A 9,208-nucleotide genomic window follows, 5' to 3' on the forward strand; every position below is an offset into this window, starting at 1 on the left:
AAAAGCACCCCTCTATGAGGTGTGGCCGCACCAATCCTTTCTCCTCCATTTCTCCACCCTGTTGAGATGTGGGGCAAGTATACGAAGGTGAGATGTATTTTTCAAGCCTCCGGGGCTGGGATTCAAACTGTGACTGTCAGCCATGTGGTATCTGACTATCTTAACCACTAGGCAACAGGGCCAGCCCAGCTTGTATGTTTTTTAATTAGCAGAAGATAAAAGCTTTTCTTGGTTTGAAGGAAAGTCCTGTAGAACATTTGCTAGTGGTACAGAGTTTCACCTGTAGGTCCGTAGATGTATACACAGGGGGGTAAGCCGTGCTCTGGAGTGGGAACAACACACTAGTCTGTAGGCTCCATTGGTGGGAACCCCAACACCCTTCACATCCTTCTGTTACCACAGCATACTATAAGAAAATTGTCTCACTTTTAATGTGTCCCCTCCACCAGTCGAAGAGCTCTCTGTGAACTCAGGCCATGTCACAGTCTCCTTTGAGTCCTAGCACTTGGGTTTTCCCGGAGCTACATGATCTTCAGCAAAGTGTGAAATGGTTGCCTTTATGAAAAATCAGGTAGTGAGTGAAAAGGTCAAACAGCCTCAGCTGCAACTTCATTCTTCTTTATTTTTTTTTTAAAGAATAATTGTATTCAACTTTATTTATTTTAATTTGACCAGAGAGGGACAGAGTGAGAAAGAGCAAGAGAGAGAGAAAGTGAGAAAGCAAGTCACCATGTCCGGGATTTGAACTGCAGTCAGCCTAGTGGGCATCCAGTGCCCTTAACCACCATGCCACCTGCCGGCCCCCAACACTTCAATCTCGTGCCCTTTCATATTTGACCTTTCTCTCATGTCCTTCCCTGAGCCCCTCCAACCATTAAGTATCTCACAGCTGATGGACTTTAGTCACCCTAGTACCTCCATTCCCCTTTTTGTGGTATGTTTTGCAGCTTCTAGTTCCTGGCTTTTTAATAAAACTTAAAGTAAACACAGGTGGGTGGGAAGAGGGATATTTTTGGGGAGACTAACCCTCCTCTGTGTTGATCTTCACAATTGTTTAGTAACAGGGTACTTTTTATTTTTTTGGAGAGGTTTTTGCTATAGGGTGCGTGGGCTTGCCAGAAAGACAGAGAGAGACAGAGAGACAGAAAGCGAGAAATCACCCCCCAGGGAGGATGGCTACACCGCAATCCCTTCTCTTCCATTCTCCTCTCGGGATCTTAGGCATGCAAGCACAAGGTCAGCTACATGGGAGTCCAGTGCCATAGCCATTAAGCTAACTGCTGGTCTCAATAACAGGGTACTTTTAATAAAGTACTTTTACATACTTTGGTAAGTCTAGAATTCTGATGTTTTTAAATTTACTCATTAAAATTGTGTTTTTCATGAGTGAGAGAGACAAAGACAGACAGAAGACAGAGAGACAGAGAGACAATGCCCTCAACAGAGTCTTGACACCATAATCCAGTCAGCGATCAGCCAGCCCTAGATCAGGGGCATATACGTGCCCAGCCTACTCGGGAAGTTTTCTAGACACGAGCACAGGCCCTTCCCCAGAGAGCACTGAGCTTTACCACAACCACACTGTCTGCAGCCCTGACATACTGCTTAAATCAAGTTATTTAAAGACAGTAAGATTAAGAAAAAAAATTACTTCCGCACAATCATGCATTATCTTGCCAATAAACGTGCAAAATTTTTGAAAACCCTAGAATGATAAAACAGTTCCAATTGCTATTATTTCTACCTTACGAAAACCCACAGATTTACACACACATACACACACACACACACACACACACACACACACAGTAGTTAACTTGTCTTCATTCTGATCAAACTTTGGGAAAGAGGTAAGCACTTAATTCACTGGTATACACTGGATAGGAAGTAGCAAGCATCTTCACAATAGACCCATTCCGTCATCCTTATAAAATTGTTCAGAGTATGCACAGAAATAAATTCTCTGAACAATGGTATATATTTTTTCCTGCAGCTTTTTTTTCCCCACTAGTTGTTGCATCTAGCTATCATATGCCCTTTTTATTCCCTATTGCAAACATTCTTAAGATATTTTTCCACCCAAATCATATCTCCCACGTTCTTTTTATTTTTGTACTTGTGTAGTTTCTATCCTTTCCCTTACCCCAATCTACTTGAAGGAACTGTCTTTTTTTTTTTTCCTATTGAATTTTATTTTTAGGAATTTTGGTTCAGCACTAGCTTAAAGATCTTTTTAATAATAACAACAACAATATCAACAACACAAAGAACATTTAACTATGTGCCACATAGTTTTCTAAATATTTTACATGTAGAAATATTTATTATTAGTAACAACATTAAAAGTAGGGCCCCATTTTTAGCTCCATTTTCTAAACGGGGTACTTGACAGTACAGAAGGGTTAAGCAACTAAGAATACATATCTAGTGGGGAGTTGAGTCAGGATTCAAATCTAGGAGGCGACAGCTGCGGAGTCTGTGAACTTAATTGCCATGCTAACCTTTAGGCTCTAATAGACATCAGCCTCATAATGTCACTTTATCTTGTTTTTAGACAAGCTCTATGTCACAATTCTTCTCTATCAGTCTCCTAAACAGTTGGGACAACTGGTGTGCAGCACCATTCTGACTTTAATTCTTGTTTTGTTCTTGCTGTAGGACATGTGTGCTCACCAGAGGGGGAGAGGGAGGGAGGGAGAAAGAGAGAGAGAGAGTGAGTGAGCGAGCAGGAAAAGTGAGAAAGTACCCTGGAGGGGATATGGACATGCCACAGCTCCTCCTTCTCCTCCATTCTCCCCTTGGGATTTTGGGAACGCACACACACATGCCCGCCATGATTTCTAAGCCACCGGGTCTGGGACTCAAACCGCATAGTTGGCGACGCAGGATCCAGCACCTTAATCTCCACACCACCCATTTACACCTTGGCTTTTCACAGGTGGTCAGTAATCAAACCCAGGCCTCCTGTGTGGCCTCAGCCTGCTGAGTAGCAGCGTCAGACAGCAGTGTCTATCAGCATGCACTAGGCCATTGGTCCTGCTTGATTATTTTATTTTCAATTTTTTTTTCTTTTTCTGCTGACATTACCCTGGTTTAAGGCTTCATTTGCATTCGTCCTTGGGTATGACTTTTCACTCCTGTCTTCCCCTGTATCTCCCCAAAACAAAAACTTCAGAGCTGGTGAGCGTTAGTGCAATCTAGTACCTCCCTCAGATGCTTCTGAGACGTGGAGGGCTACTTGTTCCCTCAAGACTTTACCAACGTTTTATATCCTAAGTAGGAGAGAGGAGGCCATTCATTACCTTTAAAATATATTGATGGCCTGGAAGTGCCCTGTCAGATCTGAAGAGACAGAGGTATCCTGGGAAAAGAAGACTCTTAGGAAAAGTCCTATTTTTCTCGGTATAGTAGGAGTGACAAGGCATGGTGGAGGCAGGCATCCATAGACCAGTCTCTGACAAGGTTCTGAATTTAGAGCTTTACAAAAGGAAGCCAAGTTTCTCCTTAAGGTAGAAACAACCTTGACAAATGGCTTGTGCTACAGGCCGCCATGAGTAGAGAAGACGGTACTTTCAAGCACCCCTGAGCCCAAGACTTCTAGGAAAAAAAGAAAGGAAAGGAGAGTAGCACAGGAGGGTCTGAAGACTTGGTGAAGTCTTTGAGGGTAAGAGATAGAAATATATTCCTCTAAAGAAAACAGAGGGCCAGGACTAACACATTTCAGACCTGGAAAAAGGACAGGCCCTGGGAAGCACTGGAAATCCCACCCATCAGAGCTGCAGTGTCGGTTCTTTATGGGTTAGGCCACACCAGAGATGTACTGCTGAATCTGGCCCACAGACATAGACATGTTTTGTTTGACATGCTTCTGAATGTGTTTTAAAGGAATGAATTGCCAATATTCATTATTTAGAATTCACCAACAAATTCAGTTTATGATTTTTCTTTTGTTTTATTAAAGATTTTTGCCTTAGAGTGCGTGCACTTGTTAGAGAGAAAGCGAGAGAGACAGAGATAGTGAGAGGGAAAGTGAGACATCACCTCCAAAGGGGATGGTCAGATCAGAATCCCTTCTCTTCCATTCTCCTCCCAGATCCTTGGGCATGCACTCACACGCACCTGGTGTGATTTTTCAAGTCACGGAGTCCAGGACTCAAACCATGGTCAACCAATGACATGAGTCCAATGACATACCTCCTATGCCGTCTGCTGGCCCCTCTGCTTTTTCTTGATTTCCTGTTCTTTGTATACCCACTTGGAAACCATTAGCTGGAAATGAATTGTGGCTTGACCTTTAGACTGGCTGAGCTCCCTGGCTCTTTAGTCCCTTTTATTGTCCATTGTTTTTATATCTGGTCTGCTTCACCTATTCTCATTACCTGTTTGGCTTGTTGGACATTTAAGTTTGTTACCTGATGTAGTCTGTTCTGAGACTCTGCCCGAGTCTGGGTGATTTAAGAGAATGGAGGCTTATCTCTTTACTTATTTGAGATTTTTGCTACAGGGCACATGGGCCAGAGAGAAAGAAAGCCAGAAATCACTCCCCAGGGAAGATGGTCATGCCATAGTCCCTTTTCCTCCTTTCTCCTCTTGAGATTTTGGGCACGTACGCACATGTGCCAGTATGAGTTTGAAGCTGCCTGATCCAGAACTTGAATTGCGGTCAACTATGGTGAGCACAACATAACCATTATGCCACCTGCTGGTCCCTATTTCCTTAATTAAAAATGTATTTGTTGTTTCTTTGTTCCATGACAGAGACCGAGAGAAGGAGACTCAGAGAAGGACACAGGTACCTATAACAGGATCTTCATGCTGCAATCCAGTAACGAGCCTCAGTCAGCCAAAATCATGAGCACATTCGTGTGCCTGGTGTGTATAAGGCGGCCTTGGGATGCAAACCACAGACCTTCCCACATGGGCTCAGCATCATGGAGTGCCACCTACTGTGGCACTGCCACCTACTGTGGCAGGCCCAAGAACAAAGGGTTATTTAGCTTGTGGTTTGGAGGGCCAAAGCCCAGCAGCTACATCTAGTAAGGGCCTTCTCACTATGGGGTAGAGTCCAAAGGTGGCAGAGGGCAATCTCAACGGGGAGTGTGGCGGAATAGGGGGTGAGGAGCTTGTGTAGACAGGGCATGCCTTACAGCACTCCAGCACTAGGGCCCCACCCTGGTGCCTAACCACCCCCCAAAGGCTCTACATTTCAACACCATAATCAGATAAAGGCTCTAATCTCTGAGAAACATTTCAACCAAATATACTTTTTTTTTTTTTTGAGAGAGAGATTTTTGCAGTAGGGCACGTGCACTCACTGGAGAGACAGAGAGAAAGTGAGAAATTACTCCCCAGGAGGATGGCCATGCCACAATCCCATTTCCTCCATTCTCCTTCCTGGGATTTTGGGCATGAATGCACACATCTGGTCTGAGTTTCAAGCCACTAGGTCCATGACTTGAACAATGGTTGACCATATGCGAGTCCAGAGCCTTAGCCACTATGCCACCTGCTGGCTCTAGGAACATCAATTTCTTTTTCTTTTTAAAGAGGTTTTTGCCATAGGGCGCACACACTCGTTAGAGAGAGAGAGAGAGAGAGAGATGGTGAAAAGGAAAGTGAGAAATCATCCCCTCAGGGGGTATTGCCACCCTCAATTTCTTCTCCTTCTAGGATCTGGGGCACAGGCGGCTGTATGAGTTACAAGCCACAGAGTCAACAATGTGGGAGTCCAGCAATGTAACCACTATGTCACCTGCTGGCCCCAGGAACATCAGTTTTTTGCTATAGGGCATGTGCGCTTGCCAGAGACAGAAAGCAAGAAATCACCCCCCCCCCACCACCAGGGGGGATGGCCATGCTGAAATCCCTTCTCCTTTATTTTCCTCTTGGGATATTGGGCATGCATACACCCACGCGGGGTGTAAATCTCAAGCTGCTGAGTTCAGGACTTGAACCGTGGTCGACTACCTGGGAGTCCAGCGACACAACCATTATGCCATCTGCTGGTGCCCCAGAACATCAAATCTTAACACCAGAATTTGGGGGAGGGGGAACATTCAAAGCATAGCACTATGAATGAACTATATCCTAAGTAATTTAGTTTAACTAATATCACCCAGGAAGCAATTTCTAGGCCCACTTAACAGATGTTTCATGGTGCCATCTCAAAAAGGAATTAAAAACAAAAACTGTTTAAAGTTAGTACTTCAAGAAAATTTTTAAAAATAATTATTCTATTTAATCAGAGAAAGACAGAGAGAGGGTAAGTGAGAAAGCAAACTGCCAGGTCTGGGACTCAAACCACATTCAGCCATGTGTGAGTCCAGTGTCCCTAACCACCACACCACCTGCTGGCCCCAATATTTCAAGAAATTTTATACCTTACCCATGAGGATTGTGTTTCTCTACAGGACTATGAAATGAACTTCTTTAACAAAAGGGGCTGTGTGCATTTTCAGGCACACCAAGGAAAGCAGGAGTTGGGGACAGCACTCATACTATTCACCAATCAGTTTTGGGGAGAGAAAACACCTTTTTAAGAGGAAAAAAGGGACCAGCCCTGTAGCTTAATGGTTCAGGGAGCTGGGTCCCACATAGCTGATAGCAATTCAAATCCTGGTCCCAGAAACTTGAAAAAAATGTGCCTGCATGAGAGCATATGTGTGCTCTAAATCCTGATAGGACTGAGAAATGGAGAAGGGATTGTGGTATGATCCTGTACCCTTGTGGGGTGCTTTTACCCTCTCTCTCTCTCTGACTTGTGTAGGAGCCCTCTAACAGTTAAAAAAGAAAAAAAAAAAAAAAAGGAACCACAATAATATATCATTATGTACTTATTAAAACAGTAGAAAATAAAACACAACACCTCATTGATAATGTTGGCAAGGATGGAGTACAGGCGGGTATGAAGATCTCTCATACACTGCCGGTCGAAATGTAAAATGACAGTCACTTTGGAAAAGAGTACAGCAGTTTCTTAGCTAAACATACACTTACCAGATGACCCCTCAATCATACTTTTAGGTATTTATCCCAGAGAATGAAAATTTAGGTTCACACAAAAACTTGTACACAAATGTTCAAAGCAGTTTTATTCAGAATAGCAAAAATATGAGAATAACTTAAATCTATCTCATCTGGAGGATGGGATGAATAAACTAATACATCCATACAACAGAACACTACTTAGCAATACAAACGAATGAATGCCTGATACCTGCAACAACTGGAATGAAAACTAAGGGCAATATGTTTAGGTTAAAAAACATTACTCTCAGGGACCAGCAGGTGGCATGGTGGTTAAGGCACTGGACACTCCCACATGGCCGACCATGGTTTGAGTCCTCTCTCTGTGTCTCTGGTCAAATTAAAACAAATAAATAAGCTAAATAAATAAATTATTCTTTAAAAAATAAACATTATCAAAAGGTTATATGCTGTGATTCTATTCGCATAACATATTTGAAAGTGATAAAAACTACAGAGACAGAGAACAAATCAGTAGTTACTAGAGGACAGCAATGGAGTAAGAAGGGGGATTTCTGAATACCAAAAAGCAGAATGAAGGAGTTCTTTAGTGGGGATGAAGTGATTCTACTTTTTTTTTTTCTTTTTAAATTTGTTAGAGGGTAGCTATAGTTGCTAGAGAGAGACAGACAGACCAAGATGATGAAGAGGGACACCCCCGAGGGGCGTGTGGTCACACCATAATCCTTTCTCTACCCTGTTGGAACTTTTAGCATGCACATGAACCTGCTATGTTTTTCAAATCATTGAGCCATGCCCCCAAGTGAAATTCAACTTCCTCAACTACTAGGCCATAGGGCTGGCCGCTATTTCCTGATTATAGGGGTGGATATTACTGAATATATACATGAGACGACATTACATTGAACTATACACATATACAGAGCACAGGTTAAAAATATGGTGAACGTTAAGTTCTGCAGTCTAGTGGACAGTAATATATCACTGTCAATCTTCTTCGATTGTTTTATTAGACCTTTATAAGATGTCACCATTCAGGTAGTTGGGTGAAGGACTCTCAGTATTACTTCTGCAACTTCTTGTGAATCTCTAATTATTTCAAAATAATTTAAAAAACAAAAAGAGAGGAAAGTAGGCTGAATGCCTAGGGCTGGTGTTTGGGGGAGGGAGCAAGGAGAGTACAAAGAAGTGGGGTTGGCAGGTGGCGTGGTGGTTAAAAGCACTGGATTCTCATGTGGCAGACCCTGGTTCATGTCTCTGGACCTGGCAGCTTGCTTTCTCCTTCCCTTTCTCTCTCTGGTCAAATGAAAAATAATAACAATTCATATGAATTAAATAAATAAATATTAAAAAAAAGGAGTATGGAGGGGCGAACTAAGGGTGAGAATATTTTCATTAGTTTCATCTATATAAGGCCTAACCCTGTTCCTTACCATCAGTTCTGCTGTCACTACTCCTATGGTGTCTTTCTCTATTGTTTCCTAGTTATGGTGCAGAACGAGCTCTATTCCTAATGGCAAAGCAATACATCTTAGCACATGAAGTGTAATGCAGGCCTTCACCCTTTTTCAGTTATTAAGTTTTCTACTTGTACTTCTTTACTGCCAAAGGTGTGTGTGTTTAATTTTAACGTCTGATTTGATGCCATTGCAGATGTTAGAAGTTGCCAGAATGCTGTCCTTCAGATTACTGTCCCTTGCTTTAGCTTTTATCACTGTCTTGTTGCAATTAACATTCAGAATATGCACTGTCATCTTATTAAAATTTATATTTTTTAATGGAGAAAACACATGGAAAGTTGGTTGTAGAGCTGTAGCTTATCCTTGCTCTTCTTAGTTACCTGTATCTAAATTAAGCTGAACCTCTGGGCCTCAGCTATTTCTAAAGAGGCATCACGATTTACTAAGGTTAATGCCTGGGGGAACATTAACCTTGCAGACACTAATCTAATTCAGTGTCATCACAAGTGCATAATGCGGGAGTTTGGAATTTGGCCAAAAAGCAAATTCAAATGAACATTCAGCTGGCAAGGGGTGGGGAAGTGGGTGTGGACAGGACAAGAACTTTAGAAACGGATACAGTATACAGCTATTTTAATGCCTTTTCCTTTCCCTCTCTCCTCAAAGGCTATATTTAAGTATTGCAGAGAGGCGCTAAATAAATCTTCAGATTATGATGAAGAAATTGTACTGAAGATGTTTGATCTCATGGCAAGTTCCTG

Source organism: Tupaia chinensis, unplaced genomic scaffold (assembly GCF_000334495.1).
Source record: "Tupaia chinensis unplaced genomic scaffold, TupChi_1.0 Scaffold000415_1, whole genome shotgun sequence".
Taxonomy (NCBI): Eukaryota; Metazoa; Chordata; class Mammalia; order Scandentia; family Tupaiidae; genus Tupaia; species Tupaia belangeri.